We start from the raw sequence: 26,685 nt of genomic DNA, 5'->3' as shown, positions 1-26,685 counted from the left end.
AAATTTTTAACTAAGCAGATTGCTGTATTTTGTTGTGCTAGTCTCTGACTGGCGGGAGCTAAATCAAAACAGTGTGCAGATCACTGAACAGGTCAGGCTGGGAGGACATAAACTCTTTGAAGCTTTACAAGTGTTGACCTAACGACCACTATGGGCCCCAAACCAGAGAACAGCTTAACTCTTTCTTTGCCAGAGATGCTAAGCCTGTAATGACTAGTGTGTGCTTTTCATCTCACTAATCTACCTTGCCTTACCCAGATGAGTTAGTGACTAGTCCAAAGGAATGAATAAGTGTACCAGGTTTAACTCTTGACTATTGTGTGGCTGTTTTGATTCCAAAAACTGTTGAGTCTGAGTGTCCCAGATATGCTTATTCTAAATCACTTGGTCATTGTTGCTGTCCATTCCATTACACATTGTCACCTTTAGTTGCAATAAGGATTCTGGTGGAATATGGTAGAGTAAGAATATCTTCCTGAAAATTGTTAGATAGCTGCTGAAGGTTGTCTCTTTGCTTTAGAGAACTGTTATATAGCATCTTGATGTGCTCATGTTGCAGTCTTTTATTGCTGCTTTCCCTGTGTGGGCCCACTGCTTACGAGTCTGCGCACAACACTGCTAAAGTATCCCAGACAGGTTTGAGTGTGTGCCAGGACTTTCTTTGCGGTCGGGCAGTTAATCTCTTCCAGGCCTTTTGAGTCAAAGAACTCGAGTGTAACTGAAGGCAAAACGAAAGGGGGGAGCAAGTGTGCTGGTGCAGACTAGATCTAAAACAAGGCTAAATAGAGACAAGCTGTTAGTTGTATTGAACTTGAAAGAGTTTCCTTCTCGCATGTGAGGTCAAGGACATTATATTGTGGTTTTCATTTATTTTGTTCTGCAAGCCAAGAACATTTTTTTTTAAGCTGCTAACCTTCATTGGCAGCCTGAGCACACTTGTACAACCAGTATGTTTTTTATATAGCTGGGTTCTTTTTACTGGTCCATGGTTACTAGTTGTAGTTTATAACCGCCAGAATTGGGTGAAACAAGTGTTGTGATTCTGGGTAAACACTGCTTTCTTTTTATAATTTTTATAGGTGTGGATACAACAGCCCTTGCTTTAACTGTCTAGTTGACCTTTATTGGATGTGACAAAATTAAACTAATAAAAAAAATGCTGTTTTTCCATGGCTGAATTAAAACATTGATGTTAATCACAGTATAACCTGCACCACCATATTGACTATGCAAAACCCAGCACTGATGGTGATATGTGGCATAATTCACTAACTTTAGGGAATGGAGGGGAGAAGAATTTCCACTTTGGGTGCAATCAGCGATTTCCAGCGCAAATTGCGACAGTTTTGTAAAGTGTTTTCTCTTTCCTCCCCTCCCCCCCCCCCCCCCCCCCCTCCCCTGTTTTGAAGTGTTTTCTCTCCCCCTCCCCGGAGTTTCCGCTCAAACTCATTTGCATGTCACTGAATGTAAAATCTGCCATGAACCAATTTTAAAAAAAAATTTTGCTTCATATATTTAAGAGGTAACTTGAAGTTTGATTAAAAACAGCTGAAAATGGGATTATCTCAAAAAAATAAGCATTTTTAATCAGTGTCAATTCTCCACTTCTCGGTAACCTGATTTTAAATAGCTGAAGTTCACTTTAAAAAAAAAAAAAAAATATATATATATATATAATTTTTTGTTATATTGGGGTACAGTAGTCCATTTCTCAGTGAATGTAATATTTGTTTAAATTTAATCTAAAGCTTTTAAACATAGTGTCCTTGCGCCCAAAAGAACCAGCTTAATTTTTAAAGCCTCCTCGAAGGCCTGCAAACGAACGCAGTTAGCGGAAACTTCCAGTGGCGATTAATTCATCCTGGGGACGTGGCCAGATTTGTGGGCGTGGCCTGCTTCCAGAGCGATGTTTTTTAAAACTAGTGCAAAAGATCACAGGATGCAAATTAGGCTTAAAATTCCATGACCTTTTGCACTGGTTACGCCGACTTCGGCCTAATTGCGCTGAAAGAATCAGCACAATCAAGCGGAAACTCCAGGCCCAGAGGCTATATAAACGCTGCAGTGCGATTGTTAGCTGCAATTTCTATGCTGACTGCTCTGACAAGTTTGAAAAACTGAGTTGTATGTGTTGTAGTTGATGAGCGAACAATTTGGCTCCATAAAACATTATCTGATTCCATGTGTAATGTATAAAGGAGGTGAATGCTCGTGCACAGCTCCACCCATATCTCCAATGGAGATCAGCTAGTATAACAGGCCTGAGCTGGAAAGCTCCACTTACACTGATGTGAAGTCACAAGCATGGTGCTACAGGAGTCTCTGCTGGGGTCATTGCTGTTCACAATATATATATAAATGATTTGTAATTGAGATCAGAAACACAGCTGACTAAGTTTGTAGATATTAAATTAAGTGGTGGGGGGTTCAAACAATAGGGAAGAGGCAAACTAAATACAAATGGATCTGCATAAGTTGAGGAAGGTTTTGGGTGTCAAATGGCAATGTGAATAAATGCACATTTGTGAGACTAAAGAATGGAAATAAAGTAAATGGCTCCAAGATGCACAACATGACATGGGGATGGGATTCTGAAATAACTGGGGGCAGCAGTAAGGACAGATAAGTAGATTTTGGGATGTGCAGCCACCGCAATAGAGGTGAAATCCCAGAAGGTGATGGTGAATTCATGTATACGGCAGCACATGAGTAATCTGTACAGTTTTGGTCAGTACTGCAGCAAGAATATCCATTGGGTTTTGGCTTTTGATACTGCCAGATGGGTGCACTCCTATATTTTGTTGGTATTCAAAGCAACTGGAATCCTTGGACTGGATCAGATTGGCCTACTGCATGTTGGTTCATTCTCTCCAGCACCAAGCTATCAATCCTCTACAAGGACAGCACCTCTGGAGCCCTGCATCTTAACATTCTGTAACAATCCAAAAATTAGGTTTTCCTGATGGTTTATTGGGTTAACTTAGCACATGGTAAGTATTAGTACAGACCAGAAAGGTCCCAGGTTAAATCCCTGCTCTAGTGGTGACCAATCTAAATGCCACCAGGGGTGGTAGTAAGGAATTTCAGTTGGCATCATTGAGCACACATGATGGCACTGGATGAGCAGAAATTTCCTCCAACTAAATATTGGGAAGACCAAAACCTTTGTCTTTGGTCCCCGCCACAATCTCTGTTCCCTAGCCACCGACTCATCCCTCTCCTTGGTAACTGTCTGAGGCTGAACCAGACTGTTCGTAACCTTGGTGTCATATTTGACTCCAAGATGAGCTTCCGACCACATATCGGCGCCATCATTAAGACCGCCTATTTCCACCTCCATAACTTTACCTCTTCCTTGGCTCATCTGCTGCTGAAACCCTCATCCATGCCTTTGTTGCCTCTAGACTTGACTATTATAACGTATTCTTGGCTGGCCTCCCACGTTCTACCCTCTAAACTTGAGCTCATCCAAAACTCTGCTGCCCATGTCCTAACTTGCACCAAGTCCTGTTTGCCCATCACCCCATTGCTTGCTGACCTACCTTGGTTCCCGGTTAAGCAAAGCCTCGAATTTAAAATATTCTCATCCTTGTTTTCAAATCCCTCCATGGCCTCGCCCCTCCCTATCTCTCATCTCCTCCATCCCCACAACCACTTGCCCCCCCTGAAATATCTGCGTTCCTCTAATTCTGCCCTCTTGAGCATCCCTGATTGTAATCGCTCCACCATTGGCGGCCGTGCCTTCAGCTGCCAAGGTCCTTTGCTCTGGAATTCCCTCCCTAAACCTTTACCCTCTGTTCCTCTCTTTTCTCCTTTAAGACGCTCATTAAAACCGACCTCTTTGACCAAGCTTTGCCCTAATATCTCCTTATGTGGCTCGGTGTCAAATTTTGTTTTACAACACTGAAGCGCCATCGGACGTTTTACTACATTAAAGACGCTGCTTTAGTAGTAGTAACAGTAACCTAAGAATGTACAGGACAGAAAAAAAAAATCTATCCAGTCCTAGTGTCATCTTTGAATCATGCTATTGGATCTTTTAGATCCACTCAAGAGGGCAGATGGAGCCTTGGTTAAATGTCTCATTCAAAGGATTACACTTCTGACAGTCCAGCACTGCACCTAGATTGTGCTCAAGTTTCTGGTTTGGGGCTTAACCCACAACCTACTGACACAGGCAAAAATGCTGTCGCTGAGCCTCGGCTGAAATTAGAGAGCATGAAAAAAATGACTCCTTTTATCCCCGCCTTTTTTAATACTGAAACTATGCCTTAATTGATTGAGCAGTTTTTGAAGTATTCGTGTTACTTGGAGCAAGGTTACCCTAAAGTTGAATAAATCTCCACACCTTTGCTTGAAGGGCCTGCCCTTGATGTCAAAATAGAAGAATTCATGTCTGACAGATTAGATATCCTAGCAACTTTACTGACAACCCAGTTTTAACTTTAATAACCATCGAGCTTGATATTGCACCATATCTCGATCAATGGAAAAAATACTTTAATCAGTAAACAACTACCAGAGGTTAGTTGTGATATGAAATGCACAGTTAGCACCACAAACTACAAAAGCTAAATGGGAGAAACGTGTATTTCGGAGACAAGTCGATCTAATGAGTTCAGTAGGAGTACCAGATGTTTTCATCTGTGTTTCTACCAGTGATGGAACAGAGTAAATTAATTTGTTCTGGGTTATAATGCATTTTAAATTTCAACCGACTCCTGTCTACTGAAATTGGAACATAGGAACTGGAGTACACCATTCAGCTCCTTGAGCCTGTTCTGCTATTCAATTAGATCATCTGTACCTCATCTCCATTTATCTGACTTTGTTCTTTAATTCCTTACGTAACAAAAATCTAAACCTCAATCTGTGCTGGGTCAATTGAAAGGGAGAATTCCAGATTTCTACTACCCTTTGTGTGCAGAAATGCTTCCTGATTTCACTCCTCAATGGCCTGGCTCTAATTTTAAGATTATGCCCCAAAATTAAAAAGAAGAAAAGGCTAGTTCCAAAATTATATTTGTTTTGGGTTTGTGTAAAATAGTTTGATTTTTCAATCCCCAGTAGTTGCTGGTTTGTCTGACTCCTACCAGTGCAGCCCTGGCTTTTGATGCTGTCCAGTGCTTCTCCTGGTCAAGGCACGAGGTAGCAGTGTTTTTTTCTCCCAAAAGCTGCCTTGATCTGAGCTGAAACTTTGGATTTTATTGATCTTAACTAAATAATGAAAGAAGAATCTTCCAAGTAACCAACCTTCAATGTGCCACAATTTTCAATGGAGTGGATTAATTTTTCTTGAATGGGGAGAATGATAACTACATCACCTCTTCTGCATGAAATAACCATCTCAGCTAATGCATGGTGAAATTGCTTATTATTTGTTTGTAAATGGCAAGCAGTACTGATTAAAGCTGCTTTTAAATAATGTTTATTGCAGTGTTTTTTTAAAAAAGGATCTTCCCAGTGACCAACCGTAGTTAATCCAGTAAGTATACTCTGTGGTTGCCAGAGACCAGCGCACTGGGAGCCAACCGCGCTAGTGCCACACTAAGCACAATATGAAAGTAGCTTAAAAGTAACTCACTGACCCCTGTAATGACTGGGGCAAAGGAACATAGCATAAGTTATTTTACAGAAACCATCTTAAGAAAAGTGAGAGAGAAACCAGGAAATTATAGGCCCGTTAGTCTAACATCTGTTGCGGGCAAGTTATTGGTATTTATAATTAAGGTCAAAGTGACGAAGTGCTTAGAAAAATGTGAGCTGATTAGAGAGAGCCAACGTGGATTTGTAACAGGTACGTCATAGAAATTTTTTTTATCATAGAAATTTACACCACAGAAGGAGACCATTCAACTCATTGGGCTAGATTTTCGTGGAGCCATCAGGCGGGGCTTCAGGCGTGTTGGGGGGGGGGGGGGGGGGGGAATCCCGAATTTGGGGGTCCTGACACCATCCCGCCCAAAACCCCACCCCACATAAGTTTCGGGTGGCGGGTACCCGCCCCGCACTGGGACCCGCCAAAACCAGGCGGGAAGGGATTAGTGCCAATTAACTGCCTGTTAACAGGTAGTTAACAGGCAGTTTTTAGCCTAATCCCTATTTTGAGGGGTTTCGTGTGGGTTTCCCGACGGCTCCAAACCACGCCAGGTTAGAGCAGGCGGGCCGTCTGGTTGAAGGAGTTGGAGGGGTCGCGATGTTGGCGCTCAGGTGAGTGATGGTGCATGAGTGCAAAGGTAAGTGTGTTTGGTGTGTCTAGTGTGTAAAGAACTTTTACTTGCCTGTACTTACCTTCACAGCCTTTCTTCCTGTAGCCGTCGGGAGCGCATCACTCAGCCGGTACTTAAAGCTGAACGGCTGCGATCTGTGAAAAGTGATGGCCTTCAGTTTTGAGTGCCGGTAAGAGTTCTAACTGAGTCTGTGCAGAATGACTCATGGTAGAACTCAGACTGTCAGTGTTTGACAGCTTCAAACAGCTGTCGAACGCTGATATTTCATCTGTCAAGAACTCTTGACAGATGAAATTTCAGTCTGTGACATCACCTGTTACCGGGTGGCCCTTAATTGGCCTGCTGGGCGGGCTCAACAAGGTCAATTAAGGGAAAATCGCGCGGATTGGCCGGACGTCGAAATAGGCGGGTCAAAAACCCGAAAGGGGAAGTCCCGTCGCCTTCCCGACAGGTTCGGGAAAATCTACCCCATCGTGTCTGTGCCAGCATATCTAACAAACCTAATTGAATTTTTTGAGGAAGTAACTAAATTAGTAGACAGAGGATGTCTATGGTTGTAGTTTATATGGACTCCCTGAAGGCACTCAATAATAAGGTTCCATATAAGAGACTGTTAGTTAAAATTAAAGCTCGTGGAATTGAAGGAAAATAATTGACCTGTTTAGGAGATTGGTTAGGCGGTAGAAGACAGAACATGGATAATGGGTATGTACTTGAATTGGAAGGAAGTGACTAGTGATATCCCACAAGGATCTGTGCTGGGGCTGCAACTATTCACTAATAGATAACACAATAGAGAGCCATATATCCAAGTTAGCATAAAATTACAAAGAGACATTGATAGATTAAGTGAGTGAGCAAAACTGTGGTAGATGGCTTTCAATGCAGGAAAGTGTGAGGTCATCCATTTTGGACCAAAATGGGATAGATCTGAGCATTTTTTAAATGGTGAAAAGCTAGGAACTGTGGCAGTTCAAAGCAATTTACGGGTTCATCTACACAGATCACTAAAATGTAGTAGCAAGTTTTGCTACATCTACACAAAGGCCTGGTTAGACCACATCTGGAGTACTATGTTCAGTTCTAGGCACTGCACCTTAGAAAGGATGTATTGGGCTTGGAAGGAATGCAGTGCAGATTCACCAGAATGTTACCATGGGTTAAATTATAAGGAATATAGAAAGTTAAGGGGGATTTGATTGAGTTTTTTAGGATCTTGAGAGGAATTGAGATGTTGCCTGGGCTGGGGAATTTTAGCTATGAGGAAAGATTGGATAGGCTGGGGTTGTTTTCTTTGGAAGAGAGGAGGATGAGGGGAGACCCAATTGAGGGGCCTGGATAGAGTGGATAAGAAGGACCAATTTCCCTTAGAAGGGTCAATAACCAGGGGGCATAGATTTAAAGTAATTGGTCGGAGGTTTAGAGGGGATTTGAGGAGAATTCTTTTCACCCAGAGGGTGGTGGGGGTCTGGAACTCACTGCCAAAATGGGTGGTAGAGGCAGAGACCCTCATCACATTTAAAAAGTACTTGGATATGCACTTGAAGTGCCATAACCTACAAGGCTATGGACCAAGTGCTGGAAAGTGGGATTAGGGTGGACTGCACTTTGTCGGCCGGCATGGATAAGATGGGTCGAATGGCCTACTTCTGTGCTGTAAATTTCTATGATTCTAATTGGTGGGGTAGATAGAAACTTTTTCCACTGGTAGGGTAGTCTCGGACCAGGGGACAGAACCTTAAAATCAGAGCCAGGCCATTCGGGAGAGATTAGGAAACAGCTCTTCACGTAAAAGGGCGGTAGAAGTGTGGAACACACTCTCAAAAAGCAGTAGATGTTAGCTCAATTAATTTTTAAACTGAGATCGATAGATTTTTGCTAGCCAAGGATACGAAGTGATCTGTAGCCAAGATGGGTGGACAAAGTTAGGATACAGATCAGCCATGATATCATTAAATGGCAGAACAGGCTTGAGGGGCTGAATGGCCTGTTCCTGTGATCCTTTTCTGTGTACTAACTGATTTTTATTGTTTTCAAACCATTCTGTCCACTGGTTGGAAACTGGTCTGCAGTGGTGCAAAACTAGTTATTAAGCTCTGCAGCAAAAGTAAAATTACTGGAACCAGAATCTCGTCAATATAATGTTAGCCAATATTCTTCTCGGTGTGTCAAACATGTGGCTTCTGTAATGAGAGATGTTTTATGTCCTTTGCAGGATGATAAAAGGTTTATAGTAACTTCAGTCAGCAGAGGAGATACTTCTGGGTTTGAAATGAGTCTGAATCTGGGTTCAGTCTGTTAATTGGGCTTCTTCATAAATCATCCAGAAAAGCACAATAAAGACATTGCACAATATATTATACAGTGCAATGAGGAAGTTCTTGGAATGTTCTATATGCTGCAGTTTGGTTCATTTTGTGACTGAGGTAAATCCCTTTTGAGGTAACCAGAACATAGCTGTAAACCTAAATGTCTCTCTTTGAAGGTAGTACTAAAGTTATGTATGTATGTATGCCTGTGTGAGGAGCAGAATTATATGACTATTTTCTGAAGTGGGCTCTTTATTTAATGAGGTGGTTAGTGCTACTTCAGGACTTAGCACCACAGTTGGATCTTTTGTTCTGCAGGCTTTAACTTTGTAAATTGTACTAAAAGTCTTGAAAATGGTCATTTAGTGCTACACTGATGGTGAAACAGCCCCAAATAATCACCCCATCACAAGCTAAAGGACAGTCACATGATTACAGAGAAACAAAGGATTATTGTGGAAGGTGAAGCAATTAATGGTGGGTGGGATAATTAATATGGGCCTACATAGCCTGAAGTAATGGCCTGTTTATAGTAAGAACTCAGGCTGTAACAGCCAGGAGCTGTGACTGATTAATGATGAGACCTAATCTATTTAAATTGCAGTGACTAAGAAGGTGTTTTATTTGTGAGAAGACGCCAGTGGAGTTGAGTTTAAGTACAAGTGGGCTGGACCAGATTTCTGATTGGTCCCCTTGGAGGACAAGCCACATCCAACAGTTTGTCTGCAATGTTTAATTTGATCCTGTCTGCTGTAGAGCAATTGAATGTTCTCTGCAATGTGTAAATTGATCCAGTCATTGTCAGGCAGGCTTCAGAGTTCAGACAAGACACAATGCTAACACTCCTGCTTTCAGAGAACGCACAGCGCTGATGCTGCCGAGTTCAGAGAGCAAGGGGTGTGAGACCATGGAGGGTTTTCAACATGAAGATCAGAATTTTAAAGTCAAGGTGTTGGACCACAAGCCACTGTCGGCCACTGTCGGTCAATGAGCACAAGGGTAATGGGTGATCGTGATTTGCTGCGAGTTAGGATACATGCAGCAGAGTTTTGGATGAGCTCAAGTTCATTGCGGGTGGGAAATGGAAAGCTGGCCAGGAGAACATTGGAATAGTCGAGACTGACAAATAACACATAAATGTAATGTCATGCATGTTGGTAGGACCAACACAAAATATGCTCTCATTTTTAAAAATGTATTTATTCATTCTTTTGATGCAGGCACGGCCAGCATTTATTGCCCATCCCTAGTTGCCCTCGGAAGGTGGATGTGAGCTGCCTTCTTGAACCACTGCAGTCTGTGTCATGAAGGTGCTCCCACAGTGCTGTTAGGTAGGGAGTTCCAGGATTTTGACCCAGTGACGATAAGGAATGGTGATATATGCCCAAGTCAAGATGGTGTGACTTGGGAGGGGAACTTGGAGGTGGGGGTGTTCCTATGTGTTTGCTGCCCTTGTCCTTCTAGGTAGGTGGTAGAGGTTGCAGGTTTGGGAGGTGCTGTTGAAGCCATGGCGAGTTTCTGCAGTGCATCTTGTAATTGGTACACACTGCAGCCACGGTGAGCCAGTGGTAAAGGGAGTGAATGTTTAAGATGGGGGATGGGGCATGTTCTGGATGGTGTCGAGCTTCTTGAGTGTTGTTGGAGCTGCACCCATCCAGGCAAGAGAAGAGTATTCCATCACACTCCTGACCTGTGCTTTGTAGATGGTGGAAAGGCTTTGGGACGGAGGGGAAGAATCAGGAGGTGAGTCGCTCGCCGCAGAATATCCAGCCTCTGACATGCTCTTGTAGCCGCATTATTTATATGCCTGCTCCAATTAAGTTTCTGGCCAGTGGTGACCCACAGGATGTTGGCAGTGGAGTATTTGACGATGGTAATGCCATTGAATGGAATGGGGAGGTGCTTAGACACTCTCCCTTGTTGGAGACGGACATTGCTTGGGCACGAATGTTACTTGCCACCTATCAGCTCAAGCCTGGATGTAGTCCAGGTCTTTCTGCCTGCGGGCACAGATTACTTCATTATCTGAGAATTGCGAATGGAACTGAACACACTGCAATCAGCAAACATTCCTACTTCTGACCTTATGTTGGAGGAAAGATCATTGATGAAGCAGCTGAAGATGGTTGGGCCTGGGCCACTGGACTAAGGAACTCCTGCAGAGATGTTCTGTGGCTGAGAGGATTGGCCTCCAACCACCACAACCATCTTCCTTTGTGCTAGGTATGACTCCAGCAAGTGGAGAGTTTTCCCCCAATTCCCATTGACTTCAGTTTTATTAGGGCTCCTTCATGCCACACTCAGTCAAAATGCTGCCTTGATGTCAAGGGCAGTCACTCTCTCCTCACCTGGAATTCAGCTCTTTTGTCCATGTTTGGACCAAGGCTGTGATGGGGTCCAGAGCTGAGCAGTCCTGACAGAACCCAAACTGAGCATCGGTGAGTAGGTTATTGGCGAGTAACTGCCATGTAATGGCACTGTCGACGGCACCTTCCATCACTTTGCTAATGATTTGAGAGTAGGCTGATGGAGTGGTAATTGGCCCTATTGGATTTGTCCTGCTATTTGTGGACAGGACATACCTGGGCAATTTTCCACTTTGTCAGGTAGATGTCAGCTGTACTGGAACAACTTGGCTAGATGTGCAGCTGGTTCTGGAGCACAGGTCTTGAGCACTACAGCCAGGATGTTGTCGGGGCCTTTGCTGTATTCAGTGTACTCAGCTGTTCTTGATCTCATGAAGAAATTAAATTGGCTGAAGACTGGCATTATGATGGTGCAGACCTCAGAAGGCAGCTGAGATGGATCATCTACTCGGCACTTCTGGCTGAAGATGGCTGTGAATGCTTCAGTCTTGCCTTTTGCACTCGAGTGCTGGGCTTTGCCATTGTTGAGGATGAGGATGTTCATGGAGCCTCCTCTTCCTGTTGTTTAATTGTCCATCCCCATTCATGACTATGTGGCAGGACTGCAGATCTTTGATCTCATCCCTTGGTTGTGCGATTGCTCAGCTCCGTCTATAGCAAGCTGCTTCCGCTGTTTAGTCACCCGGTCTGGGTAGGATGCATCCTAGATTGCTGAGGGAAGCCACAATGAAGATAGCTTAAGCTCTGACCACAATCTTTAATGCTCCTTGAATATTGCAGTTGTGCCAGAGGACTGGAGGATTGCAAATGTTGTTGAATAATGGAGGGAGGGATAAACCTGATAACAGGCCAATCAGTCTAACAAAATTAATTCTCACTTGGAGAAGCATGGGTTAATAAGAGGCGGCCAGCACGGATTTGTTAAAGGCAAATAGTGACTGACTAACCTGATTGAGTTATTTGATGAAGTAATTGAGGGTCGATGAAGGTAGTGCAGTAGATGTCTATATGGACTTTCAAAGACATTTGATAAAAGTACCTCATAACAGATTTCTTCGGAAAATAGAAGCGCGTGGCATTAAAGGGACAGTGATAACTTAGATATGAAATTGGCTAAGAGATGGGAGGCAGAGAGTAGTTGTGAAAGGCTGTTCTGACTGGAAAGAAGGATGTAGTGGGGTGTTCCCCACCCCGGGGTCGGTATTGGGACCATTTGCTTTTCTTATATATAAATGGCCTGGACTTTGGTATAGGGAGTACAATTTAGAAGTTTGCGGACAATACACAGCTTGCCAATGTAGTAAATAATGAGCGGGATAGTAGCAGACTTCAGAAAGACATATACTGACTGAAATGGGCAGACACATGGCAGATGCAATTTAATGCGGATAATTGTGAAGTGATGCACCTTTAGGAGAATTAACATGCAGAAGCAGTATAATCTAAAAGTATACTATTTTGAAGGGGGTGCAAGAACTGAGGGACCTGGGGGGTGCATATTCACACATCTTTGAAAGTGGCAGGGCAAGTGGGTAAGGTGTTTAAGAAAGCATGTGGGATACTTGGTTTTGTAAATAGGTTCATTGAATACAAAAACAAGGAAGTCCTGCTCAACCTTTACAAATCTTTGGTTAGGCCTCAGCTGGAGTATTGAGTCCAATTCTGGGCACCACACTTTAGGAAGGATGTAAAGGCCCTGGGGATGGTACAGTGGAGGTTGACCAGGATGATACCAGGGATGAGGGAATTCGGTTATGCGGAGAGATTGGAGAAACTGGAATTGTTCTCGTTGGAGCAGAGACGGTTAAGGGACGACCTAATAGTTATTCAAAAATTATATGGGGGTTTTGATGGGGCAAGTAGGGAGAAACTCTTTCCTCTGGCAAGTAGGTTGGTATAGATTTAAAATAATTGGTAAAAGAACTAGAGTAGAAAGGAGGAGAAATTTCTTCAGTGGGTTCTTAAGATCTGGAGCGCATTACCTGAAAGGATGGTGGAATCCGATCCTATAGGAACTTGCAAAAGGCAATTGCATATGTAGTTGGAGGACTAATTTGCAGGGTTATGGGGAAAAAGTTGGAGTGTGGGACTACATTGGATTGCTCTTTCACAGAGCCGGCACAGGTGTGACGGGCCGAATGGCGGCCTCCTGTACTGTAAGATTCTCAAGGTCTTGACATCCTTCCTAAAGTGTGGTGCCCAGAATTGGACGCCATACTCCAGCTGGGCCCGAACCAGTGCTTTATAAAGGTTTAGCATAACTTCCTTGCTTTTGTACTCTCTCCCTCTAATTATAAAGCCAAGGATCCTGTAAACCTTAGCAGCCTTCTATACTTGTCCTGCCACCTTCAAAGACTTGTGTATGTACACCTACAGGTCGCTCTGTTCTTACACCCTCTTTAAAATTGAACTATTTTAATTTATATTGCATCTCCTCATTCTTCCTACCAAAACTAATCACTTTCCACTTCTCTGCGTTAGGTTTCATCTGCTGAGTCTGCCCATTTCACCAGTCTGTCATTTTCCTCCTGAAGTCTGTTACTATCTCCTCACTGTTTACTACTTTTCCAAGTTTCATTTCGTCAGCAAACTTTGAATGATGCCCTGTGCACCCAATGATTAATGTATATCAAAAAGCGCAGTGGTCCCAACACTGACCCCTGGGGGACACCACTGCACACTCCCCACTAGTCTGAAAAACAACTGTTCACAACTACTCTCTGCTTTCTGTCCTGTAGCCAATTTTGTATCCATGCAGCCCTTTTAATCCATGGGTTTTAATTTTGCTAACATGTCTATTATGTGGTATTTTATCAAACGCCTTTTGAAAGTCCATATACACATCAACCTCACTACCCTCATCAACCCTCTCTGTTACTTCATCAAAGAACTCGATCAAGTTAGTCAAACACGATTTGCCTTTCACACAACAGTGCTGACTTTCAATTATTAGCCCATACTTTTCCAAGTGCCAATTAATATTGTCCCAGATTATTGGCTCTAAACGTTTCCCCACCACCAATGTTAGGCTGACTGGCTTGTAATTACCGAGTTTATGCCTCTCCCCTTGTTTAAAATAGTGAAAGTTTATTGCTACTCATTCAGTCGACTTGCAACAGGGAAGTGGTCCAGTGCACTGGACACAGCAAATATGCCAGATAAAGTGCAAAAGACCCATGCATCAGTGCTTGCTGCTCCCCAAGCCAAGCTGCTCCAGTGCAGCCATGACAATAGCATCTACTTCTTAATGTGGAGGGTCACCTAGAAAAGCAAGCTACTTTCAACCTGCCCTATCGACCTCCTCCCAATCGACCTCCTCCCAATCAACAGTCAGGCGATGTAACATAAAATGCTAGAAACGCTCAGCAATCAGGCAGCATCTGTGGAGAGAGAAGCAGAGTTAATGTTTCAGGTTGATGACCTTTCATCAGAACATGAAGCATTAACTCTGTTTCTCTGTCTGTAAATGCTGCATGACTTGCTGAGTGTTTCCAACATTTTATATCCAATTTCCAGCATCTGCAGTATTTTGTTTTGTAAATCAAGTGATGGTAGGAGTCAGCAGTTGTGCCATCAGGCAACATCTGCACACCCCTGAGCTGTTCAACAATGCTAAGTATGGGTTGACTTGTGGGTCCTTCAAAAATATGGCCCCATGAACGTGTGATGCAAGATCATGTGGGGGGGGCTGTAATCATTTGAGGCTGAATTTGACCGATCCACAACACTGACTGTTTTGCATCATTTGAGCAGCACAGCTGGTTTAGTGAGGTTCATTTCATCCACAAGAATAGGAGAGTGAAGTCATTGCAAGTGACATCACTGGCAGAGCTGTAGATTTTTAGCATGTGCTGAGAATGTCATCGAGTGGCTCGGCTCATGCGCAGGATGACGTTATGGGTTGACCGAAAACCGGAAGTCCCCACACTCTCTAATCATTCCGTCAAACTAAACACACTGGTGAGAGCTGTGGTGACTGATGGGGCATTGTGTGTAGGTCACGAATTGTTAACGGGTTTATTGGGTAGAAAGTGTGGGGTGGTCACTAGTGTCCGAGGGTCAATAATACTCAGACTGCAGGAGAACAATAAAACAGGTATTTACTGAAGAGAGAGTAATTCAAGACTGAAGTACAGAAGCCTGCTATGGCTTTATATACAGGGGTGGTCACTGCCGGTACTGCAGTATAGAATCAGTTCTTCTCTTAAAGGTACATACACAACAATTCCTCCCCCTTTTTAGATAAAAAGTACATAACATTCATTTAACAACTAAATAACTAATTACAATTTTCTCTGTACTATATACATCAACTGAAATAATCATTTATAAGTTCAGTCTTTGAGGAGGCTTCCTGATCCTGACTGGATAACGCCTTTCTCGAGTATCCTGTTCTTGCGGCGGAGTTGATTCTGGCTCATTGTCATTGGTTGGTTCGTCAGCTTCCAATACCACTGCTTCTGAAGTAGACGCAATCTGTACTTCGGGTTGATTACCAGGTGCACCTGCTCGTGGTATGGGTTTGGCTTGTTCCTGTGACTCTAGAATCTGGTCAGCATGGCGTCTCACGATGCTCTCTCCAACGTCCACTGTGTACATTAGTGGTCCCTGCTGTGTGCATATCGTTCCTGGCTGCCATTTTTCTGTTTGGTAGTCGCGGGCCAAGGCTGATTGCCCTATCTTGAAGCTCCTGGTTGGCTTCTCATTTATGTGCTGGAATTGCTTATCCTCAACATCTCGTCTTATGTTTGGTTTGAGCAAATCCAGGCGACATCTTAGCCTTCGGTTGAAGAACATTATGGCTGGAGTTTGGTTGGTGACCGCATTCCGGTAAGCAAACAAGAAATTATCCACCTTGTGTTGTAGTGGTATGTCATCATTATGCATTGCCTTTATGGCCTTTTTAAAGATCTGAACAAACCTCTCAGCCAATCCATTTGTGGCTGGATGATATGGGGCAGATGTGTAATGTTTCACCCCATTATTCCTCAGAAACCTCCGGAAATCCTCGGACACAAACTGTGGCCCATTGTCGGAGCAAATCTGTTCTGGCAAGCCATTCCTGGCAAAGGTGGTCCGTAGGACTGCAATAGTTTTCTCCGTGGCGGTGGAGGACATTTTGATAACCTCTGGCCATTTTGAATGGGCGTCCACAGCGATTAGGAACATTGAGTCCATAAATGGACCAGCAAAATCAATGTGCACCCTTTGCCATGGAGATGAGGGCCACTCCCATGGATGTAGCGGGGCCTGTGGTGGAGCGTTTTGGACCTTCTGCCATCCTGTGCATCTCTTGGTCATATCCTCGATTTCTTTATCGATTCCCGGCCACCACACAACCACCCTGGCTAGACTCTTCATTTTTACCCCTCCCAGATGACCCTCATGAAGCTCACTGAGCACTCTATCTCTCAACTTGGGTGGAATTACCACTCTGGATCCACACATCAAGGACCCCCGGCACACTGACAGCTGTTCTCTGCTTGGCGAGAATGCTGGCAACAGTGACAGTGAGTCGCCATGTGCTAGCCATCCCTTCACCGTCAAATCATAGACCCGAGAGAGTGTCGGGTCATTTCGGGTTTCCTTCTCTATACTTGAGTTTGTAACAGGTAGACATTCGACTATGGTCGCATGGAATATCTCAACAGGGTTCACTGCAGGTGCTTCCTCTACCGTAGGCAACGGTAGGCGCGACAGCCCATCAGCGTTTCCATGCTGTTTCGTACCCTTGTACTCTGTCGTACTGATGTGCCCCTAGAAAAAGTGACCATCTTTGCAGCCGTTGCGCTGTCATCACCGGAACGCCCTTCTTTGGGTTAAAAATGGAGACCAGGGGCTGATGATCAGTCAGTAGGGTGAATTTCTGCCCGTGCAGATAGTGATTGAACTTCTTCACCCCCCACACCAGGCTGAGGGCCTCCCTGTCAATCTGGGCGTAGTTACACTCAGCTGAGGTTAACGAGCGTGACGCAAAGGCTATTGGCCTCTCTGAACCGTCAAGGAATTTGTGTGACAGCACCGCTCCGATGCCGTAGGGAGACGCATCACATGCTAACCGAATCGGTAGTGTTGGATTGTAGTGGGCCAATACTTTTGAAGTGATTAGGCATTTACATTTCTGAAAGGCACGCTTACACTCCTCACTCCATTTCCATGTTACTCCAGTTTGCAGTAGGGCGTTCAGTGGGTGCAGAATTGTAGATAAATTCGGCAAGAACTTATGGTAGTAGTTCACCAACCCGAGGAACGACCTCAGTTGCGACACATTTTCCGGTGCTGGAGCCTTGACTACAGCCTCAATCTTGTCCGGCGACTTATGCAACCCTTCCTCATCAATCATGTGGCCACAATACGAGATTTGTCTCCTGAAGACCTCGCATTTGGGGCGGTTGGCTCGTAGCCCATAATACTGTAATCTCGTGAGCACCTGCTCCAGGTTGGCAAGGTGTTCGCTGTCATTTTCGCCCGTAACCAGGATGTCGTCCAAATAACACTGGGTCCCCGGGATCCCTTGCAGGACTTGTTCCATCGCCCTCTGCCAAATAGCCGGGGCTGATGCTACCCCGAATACCAGTCGATTGTACTGGTAAAGGCCTTTGTGAGTGTTTATCGTGAGGTTTTTCCTAGATGCTTCTTCCACCTCCATTTGTAGATATGCTTGGGCCAGATCAATCTTTGTAAAGCGTTTCCCTCCAGATAGTGAGGCGAAAATATCTTCTATCCGTGGAAGTGGATATTGTACTGTGTGCAGGACTGGGTTCACAGTTACCTTGAAGTCCCCACAGATGCGAACCTTCTTTGGTTCCCCAGGCGTGCTGCTCAATGATTTCTTCATTACAGGAACGATGGGTGTGGCCCACTCGCTCCAGTCTACCTTGGACAGCACACCCGAACGCTCCAGACTCTCCAGCTCTGCTTCAACGGTTGGGCGGATCGCGTAAGGTACCGGTCTGGCCTTAAAAAATTTTGGATTTGCGTTATCTTCGATTTTCATCGTTGCCGTTACTCCTTTTAGAGTCCCAAGTCCTTGTTGGAACACCTCTTTCACGTCGGTTAGAATTTTTGACAGTCGTCCAGGTGTGACGTCATCATCCTTTTTATCAGTCACAGTTAGCGCCTGAATGGAATGCCAATCCAATTGTATTTTTCGGATCCATTCACGTCCCAATAGTGGTGGTCCTCCATCCGGTAGTATATATAGGTACAGTTTCTGTGTTTCCTTGCCGTTGTATTCAACGGGCACCCTTATTTTTCCTCTGGGGTAGACTTTTTGCCCCGTGTATGTCTTCAATACAATGGACGTGTCCTTCAAGGGTATGTGTGAGAATAGCCGCTCATAGTCTCGTCAATTCATGACAGTTAGGGCTGATCCTGTATCCAATTACATCTTTACTTGGGCCCCTGCTATCATGAGGGGGACCCAAATGGTTCGGTGATCCGCCTTTGCGATCACATTGTGTAACTTTAGACAACTTAGTCTCCTGCTCCCGGAGTCATTATCACTCTCCTGATCTTCCGAACTACTGTCTCTTTTTTTTACTTTCTTGTACTTTTCCTTTAGTAGTTCTTGTCGTGTTGGTTTTCTTTCCCGACCTGCGGACTCTTGCTATATGTCCCATTTTCCCACATTGCTTGCATACTTTGTCCTTAAACCAGCAGTCCTTCTGCTCGTGGGTTGTTCTGCCGCAGCAATAGCACTTTTCTGCTCCATACGCCATTTCGTTAGCGCTGTATTCTTGTGGTTTCTGTTGTATTTCCGCAGCTCCCTGTGTTGCTGCTTCGTAGGATACTGCCACACTGAAAGCCTGTTCTAGCGTCAGGTCCTTTTCCGAAAGTAGTCGTTTCTGGGTTCCTTCACTCTGGAGCCCGCAGACAAACTTATCCCGTAAGGTGTCTGCCAGTCCTGCTTCGAACTGGCAGTGCTTCGATAACTTGCGTAGTTCTGTAAGATAGTCAGCATTGTTCTCATCTTTGTGCTGGTTTCTTTTATGGAACTTGAATCTTTCTGCTATCGGCAGCGGTGTAGGGTTTAGGTGTTCCTGTAAGATATTAACAATCTCTTCAAAACTTTTCTCCATTGGTTTAGCTGGGGTAATTAAATTCCGTAATAGGCCGTACGTTCTCGCGCCCATCAAATTTAATAATACCGACGCCTTCTTTCCATTGATCACCTCATTGGCATTGCAGTACACTTCAATTCTTTCCACATACGTGGTCCAGTCTTCTACCTCGTTGTCGAAAGCAGTGATACTGCTACTCTTCGGCATCTTGGAAGATTTAAAATGGCGCCTCCCGCGCTTTTTCTTCTTCCCCAATGGAATATAATGGCGCCTCCCGCGCTTTTCCTTCTTCCCCTTGCTGCCACGCTGCTCCTAGTGTTCTACAGGGTAATGGCGGCGACCCGCTGCTTCGGGGCGTCTCACTTTTCCTTCCCCGCGTTCTATCCTCTCCACGCTGCCCTGTTCTTGAGCACCGACCGCGCCCTGTGCGCTCCACCCTCTCTCTCTTCCTCCCTATGACGCTGCACGGCCCCTTTGCAGAGCCGCTCGATCGAGCCCGCCGCCGTCCGGAAGGGTCAGTGCACTACCTGCTACCAGCACGACTTGCTGGAACACCTCGACTGGGGAGCCAGGCCCAGCTCTCCACAGCCTCCCCTGCAACTCTCCGATGGATCCCTGGGCAGTTGCCCGCGGTCGACGCCCGCCGTTCTGATTTCGACCTCCAAGAAGCTTCTCTTCAGGGAAAAGATCCCCGTGAGGTGATGCAGTACTGCAGGTGAGTTCAAACCAGCCCGTCGCCAGTGTAGTGTCCGAGGATCAATAATACTCAGACTGCAGGAGAACAATAAAACAGGTATTTACTGAAGAGAGTAATTCAAGACTGAAGTACAGAAGCCTGCTATGGCTTTATATACAGGGGTGGTCACTGCCGGTACTGCAGTATAGAATCAGTTATTCTCTTAAAGGTACATACACAACAGTCACCTTTTACATTACGGAGTGTACAATGACAAGTCTCTCTTACACCGCCCCCCCCCCCCCCCCCCCAAAGGTGTCGTCCTCCCCCTCCGGTCGCCGAGTCTCCCCTCCCACTGTCTCCAATCTCCCCTCTTTCTCCCCCCCCCCCCCCCCCCCCTCCGATTTCTCTCCCCCTCTCCCATCTGCGATCTCCTCTTTTCTCCCCCCCCCCCCCCCCCAACCCCATCAAGTCTCTGATCTACCCTCTTTTTCCCCCTCCCCGTCTCGGTTCTCGCTCATGCATGCTCTCTCTGTTTTCCCCCACCCCGCTCTTCTTCTTCTCGCTCTTCCTCCCACCCCAATCTCTCCTCTCTCTCTCTCTCTCTCGGCCCTCGGCACAGGTTCATCTCTCCTGATTCCCCCTGATAATATCATCTGCAAGTACGGGGCCCTGTATGTTGAAGACTCCCTGCTCTACCACTTTGCTTCTTCCATCAATCTAAGAGTTGTTGTCACTTTCTCCAGCTGCCCATCCGGCATTTAACACTCGAATGAGGCAAAATTCCTTCGACTAATGGATTCTCATCACCAATGTGCCTGTAGCCTTGACTCCATTAACTTCATCAGCTGTCACTTTGGGTCAGGAGGTCCGAAACATTGGCATACTGCTTGACCAAAAGCAGTTTCATCACCCATATGCATAAGGCTGTTTCCTTCTACTGCTGCAACGTCACTTCTGCCTCTATCCTTCTTCCTCCTCTGCTGAAACTCTAGTCCATACCTTCATCGCCTTGCGGCTTGATTTCTCTAATGCTCTCCTAGCCCACCTCTTTACCTCAATCTTCAGCTCATTCAAAACACCACAGTATGTGTCCTTACTTCACAAAATCCCACACTCTAATTCCGCATGCTCTTCCAGTTCAACTGGTTCCCAATGCCCTAGCAAATTGATTTCAAAATTCTCAACCTTTCTTTCGAATCCCTCCTTAACTTCAACCCACCGCACCTTCGTGATCTCCTCTGGTTTTATGCCTCTACATGCATCGTTTGCTCCTCTAACTTCTTGCTTCTTGTCCTAAACACACTCTGTTCCACTGCTGGTGGTGACGTGTTCTGCCCTTTGAAGTCCCCCATGATGGTTTTAAACCAGTCTGCATTTTTGAAAAACGTGCTACTCTGTACCTGGCCCTCTTCCTTCAAAAAAAAATCTCCCTGCTTCACCCCATGATTCCCCTCTCGCTGCTGCTCCCAGCTCCTACGGATACTGTTGCTGCTCTGAGGATGAAAATGCTAGCTTGAAGTGAGTGAAGATTCCTTGTATCTCAAAATAATTAAGAGATCAGAATTTCCTGTCTAAAGCATAGATATGCAAGAGCCAGGAGTGGTGAGTCAGGGCTCGGTGAACTCAGTCGGTGTAGGAGAAAAGAGCACCACCATAGGTTGGGTGTGTCGGAGGAGAAGAATGCCAGAGTGAACTGGAGACAGAAAGGAGAATTAATAAACCATTCAAAGACTGTTCAACATTTAATAAAACAATTTAATAATTAGATTTAGAAACACCGTGTACCAATGACATATCTACAATGGCCTTCAATTTCTCCACAAAAAATGAGGGAAAATCCCTACAATGTACAATATTTACAAGTGTGCCTGGTGATGAGGCACAATAAATGCAAGTCTTTTTATTTAAAAAAAAATTCTCCCCAGTTTCTTGAAGGCATTGACCCCTTGCTGAGCTACAGTTCCCTGGGAGGCAGTGGATCTGCAGCACTTCACCCAAGTCAGCATTATTCATGTATGAATCTTGCCAGGCTATTTGATTACTACAACATCACAGCTGAGCCTGATCCTTCCCTCACACAATATCTATACATGAGTGCTTGCAGCAGGGATGCTGGCTAGCAATTTCTAGCACCGAATGCAGGTTGTTTTTGGAAACTAGCTAAATCAGCGCAAAACTTGAATCTTTCTGGTCTTGACTGGATAAATTTACCAAACAATGAGGAGCAGAACCAATCGGTGATCATGACTTGTACGACTGGTAGCTTTCTTCTGTAAGGTGTAGCAAGTTGAGGCATAGGACCCACTTTCCCTTTAAATTCAATGATTTTGTTGTCCGCTATGGCTCAGTGATGGCACTCTCACCTCTGGGTCAGAAGTGTGGGGGTTCAATTCCCACTCCAGACACTGGAGCGCAAAAAATCGAGGCTGACACTCTGGTGCAGTATTGAGGGAGTGCTGCACTGTTGGAGGTGCCATCCTTCAGATGAAATGTTAAACCGAGGCCCCATCTGCCCTCTCTCTGGTGGATGTAAAATATCCCATGGCACTATTTCAAAGAAGAGCAGGCCTGGCCAATATTTATCTCTCAACTAACCTCACAGAAACAGATTATCTGGTCATTATCATATTGCTATTTGTGGGACCTTGCTGTGTGCAAATTTCTGTTTCCAACATCACAACAGTGACTACACTTCAAAAGTACTTCATTGGCTGTTAAGCGCTGTGGGACGTCCTGAGGGCATAAAAGGCATTGTATAAATGCAAGTCTGTTCATCTCATCTGGGTTATTAGGTGTGGAAACCTTTTTTGTTCCTAAGCCAAATTTTTCAATGGATAATGCATGCTGGGTATGCCGTCAATTATATCACAGCATTAGGAAATGTAATTTTTGCTCTACCACTGGCAAAGGCTGCAGTGTCTAGCATATTTCTTAAGCAAGATTGAAGCTTTTTAAAACTAATATATGTATGGGAATCTATAATATTTCGAGAATAGGTTTAACAAGAGCTGTAAATGAATGAAGTTGCATGAATTGTAGCTGGTTGTGGGGGAAAAAAATCCTGCTAAGCTTCAATGCATTTTCTCACATTCCATCTTTCTCTAACCAAATTTGATTCCTCACAGAGGTGATGGCGAACAACCAGATGTTGATGGTGTGGCCGAGAAAACTGCATGCATTTTGGTAAATTGCCAAATTTGCTCAGAGAACAAAAGAATTGCTGTTATGGGAAATGGAAATATTTAGTAGTGCAGCATTCTGTGGTTGAAGAACAAGATTGTTTAGTATAGTGGGAGCTTTTAATGTGCATCTGATCGCACTGCATCGTAGCTGGGAATGCTTGATGTTAACACTAGATGCTCAAAATGCTTCTTTTGAACAGCCTGTGATGTTGGGAAAGGTTAAACTAGGAATCCTGCTTGAAGATCTCCGTGGAGCTCATTAGCAGCAGTTTAAACAAATGGTCCCAGTTAACTACCTCGCGTATGCATGTCTCTTGCCTCCACAGTTGATCACCATTTATCAGTCACGGCAAAAGCACACAAAGCAAATGGGTCAGGGTGACATCTGAATAATAATCTAGCATCTTTCAGTAGTCCCTCAGCATAGACGACCAGAAGGTCAGTCCTTATGCTTTGATGCCTTATTGAGCTGACTGTAATGATTTCTACACTGTAAACAACACACTTCATAAATTGTCATGCAGGAGGAAAGCAAGAAAGAGCAACCCCAAGGTGTTGGCTCAATTCATTTTTTTAAAACTATTCTTAAAGGATCAAATAACTTGATTCAAAATTACTGCAAAATGGCATAAATGGTCAGTTCATTTGACATTTAATTTTAAATTATAAGTGTGTTTTTAGTGTTGAATAAAACCTGTTTACAGTGATAACCAGGACCTAGAAAGGGTCCTAAAAGGTCAGTGTAACCAATACACTCATTCTCTAAAATAGAAGACTCTTCGGGGGGTTTTGTTTCCTGATAAAATCACCATATTATGCAGAGCAGTTTTACCAACTGGAACATGAAAGTGGCAGACAAGAAACCTGACATGCCTGCTATCTTGAGCAAAGCTTTGCTATTCTCTCCCAATACCAATACTTCAGCAGCTTCACTTAATCTTGTAATGATTCTCCAGTGATGGAAGAAGGCTGAGGGACAAGGGGAGGGTTCATCTTAAATGTGTATGTGTATGCATATAGCAAACTTGTGCATGCATTCTCTTCAAATGAGGGGGCTTTGGGCTGCCCATGCTGTTTTTGCTGATCCTGCTACTTATGGTCTGGAAGTTATTCATGGGTCTGATTTGGAAATACAAAAAGGTGGGTTTTCAAATTCTAATCCTACAAAATTGTGACATCGAGTGGCAAACAGGAGCTGGATTAATGGTGAATTTGCCTCCCATTTGATGCAATAAATGGGATATAAGATGATACCTGAGCCTGCTGGAAAAGATTCTGTAAAAATACAATGGCCCATAATTTGCGGTCAGTAGTGAAGCAAAGGCATTCGCCGCTGGCCCTGAAGTAAGCTGCCCACAAAGATCTCGTGATCTCTGGCAAGAAGTTCGGCTTTTCCAATGCTCTGTTGAGATCAATGTAAGTAATGGGGATCCCCTAGTGCGAGCTGCTGTGACGACATCAAGTTGTCTAAGCAGCCAATCTCAACGCAGAATTCTCAGGAACCAGGAAGTGAATAAGTTCCTTTTTCTAATTTTTAAAAAAATGGGCTCTCGCATGGGGGAAATGTAAACCTGAAATAAAGATGAACAAACTTTAAAAAAAAAAAAAAAAAAATTTTAAGTTTCTTAATTTTTATGTTAAATGGATAAATTTGACACTCTACAAAATTTAAATTATTTTTTCAGGACCATAACGTTTGTTTAGCAGTCAATACACTTAAAACCCCAGTTACACCTAATCCAAAAGGGTTTAACTTTTAATGGGCTATTTAACAGCGGAAAAGCCGACGTTTTCGTCAGTTTCATGGATTTCCCTGATTACACTGCCAGGAATGGGGGGAGGGCCCACAGCGCAGCCAGTGTCGGAGCAGTGAATGACTGACCGCAACATCAGGATTTCCGCATTAGTATGTGCATGCACTACATCCTGAAGTTGCAGACACCAAATGCTGTTCGCTCGCTGTTATTACCCATTGCAAATTCCGGGCCAATATGTTGGCGGGGTGGAAATAAGACATAAAATAAAATACCAGTTTCAAGTTGGTTATCCAACTTCAGTGCAAGTTAGTTTTGGTTAGTTGGAAAAATAACTGCTCAAGTGATTTATTCAGCTGGTCAATCTCTGGTTTATTGTTATTGAGCTGAATAGAAACTAGTAGTTTTCTTGGTCATGGACACTAACAGCAGTACCTGAAACCAGAATAAGAATAAATACAAATATTTTCTTGATGAGAAATACTTAGTGACTTTCTTTCTTGCATGTCTGTTGGGGAAGTAGGTAGTTAGCTGTTTGGTTTACATTTTACCAGGGCTGATCTAAAACCAGACATCCAAAGTCCAACAATACAGATTTAAAGAAAAGCAAATGCTAAAAATCTGAAGGAAAACAAAACCATACTGGCAGTACACAGCAGGTTAGTTAGTATCTGACAAAGAGATAGGTGAAATGTTTCCCGTGCGAATGATGTGATGTGTGCCATTCCACAAAGGACTACTGAAGTACAAAACTGCATAAACTATTGCATTACACTAGTTTTCTTCTAATAGTGTTTTCAAGAATGCTGCTAGGTTGTGTATAGTACAACTTAAATTATGGGCACGTTATGAGGATTGTTTTCCATGTGCTGAAAAACCTCATACTGTCCTTTTGTGCTTCCTGTTACGTTTAAGTTTGAAAGCGCTTGGTTTGGAATTATTTTCCAATAAATGTGTGTTGTGTGTGTGTGTGTGTGTGTGTGTGTTAATGTATTCCTCAAGTTTTATTGTACTACACTTCTGAATAATAAATTCAGAAGTACAGTAGAACCTTGGGGGACACTCAAACATGTCCACAACTCTTAAATATCAATATTTATACAACACAGCACTGAAATGATTTGGTACAAAATTTTAGTATGATGAAGGTATAATGGACTCACTGACTATATATCTAGTATTATCTGGGTGCAGGACGCGGTCAAAGCCTTGATTGAGAAATTGTATGTGTTGGCAGTGAGTCCGATGTGCCCAATCCAGAATTTATAACTGGGTCTTTGAGGTTCGAATATTGAAGCCCAGATATTCTGGAACATTCAGGGATGTTTGAATTACTGAGTTTGCATGCAGTCCAGAAAAAAGTATAGTTTTCTGGCATTTCTGGAAAATACTTGAAATACTGAATATTGGGAAGACCGAAACCATTGTTTTCGGTCCCCACCACAAACTCCGTTCCCTAGCCATTGACTCCATACCTTTCCCTGGCAACTGTCTGAGGCTGAATCAGACTGTTCGCAACCTTGGTGTCATATTTAACCCCAAAATGAGCTTCTGACCACATCTGCGCCAGCACGAAGACTGACTATTTCCACCTCAGGAACATTCCCCGACTCTGTCCCTGCATCAGCTCATCTGCTACTGAAACCCTCACTTATGCCTTTGTTACCTATAGACTTGACTATTCTAATACACTTCTGGCCGGCCTCCTCCGTAAACTTGAGGTCATCCAAAACACTACTGCCCGTGTCCTAACTCGCACCAAGTCCCATTCACCCACCACCCCTGTGCTCGCTGACCTACATTGGCTCCCAGTTAAGCAACGCCTTGATTTTAAAATTCTCATCCTTGTTTTCAAATGCCCCCATGGCCTCGCCCCTCCCTATCTCTGTAATCTCCTCCAGCGCCACAACCCTCCGATATCCACGCTCCTCTAATTCTAGCCTCTTGAGCATCCCCAATTTCAGTCGCTCCACCATTGGCAGCCGTGCCTTCAGCTGCCAAGGCCCTAAGCTCTGGAATTCCCTCCCTAAACTTCTCCACCTCTCTACCCCTCTCTCCTCCTTTAAGACGCTCTTTAAAATCTACCTCTTTGATCAAGCTTT

At 44.2% G+C, this 26,685-nt stretch overlaps 1 protein-coding gene across 2 annotated transcripts in view; it reads left to right on the top strand.

Moving 5' to 3' along the window:
* Positions 1-26,685, top strand: part of yap1 (Yes1 associated transcriptional regulator) — a 137,015-nt gene that overhangs the window by 81,486 nt on the left and 28,844 nt on the right. The window lies entirely within an intron of this gene.

This window comes from Somniosus microcephalus, chromosome 10, assembly GCF_052327205.1.
Source record: "Somniosus microcephalus isolate GS21.2 chromosome 10, FLI_Smic_1.0, whole genome shotgun sequence".
Lineage (NCBI taxonomy): Eukaryota > Metazoa > Chordata > Chondrichthyes > Squaliformes > Somniosidae > Somniosus > Somniosus microcephalus.
Note: the sequence above shows the minus strand (reverse complement) of the source record. Positions and strands in the feature narration are given on the sequence as shown.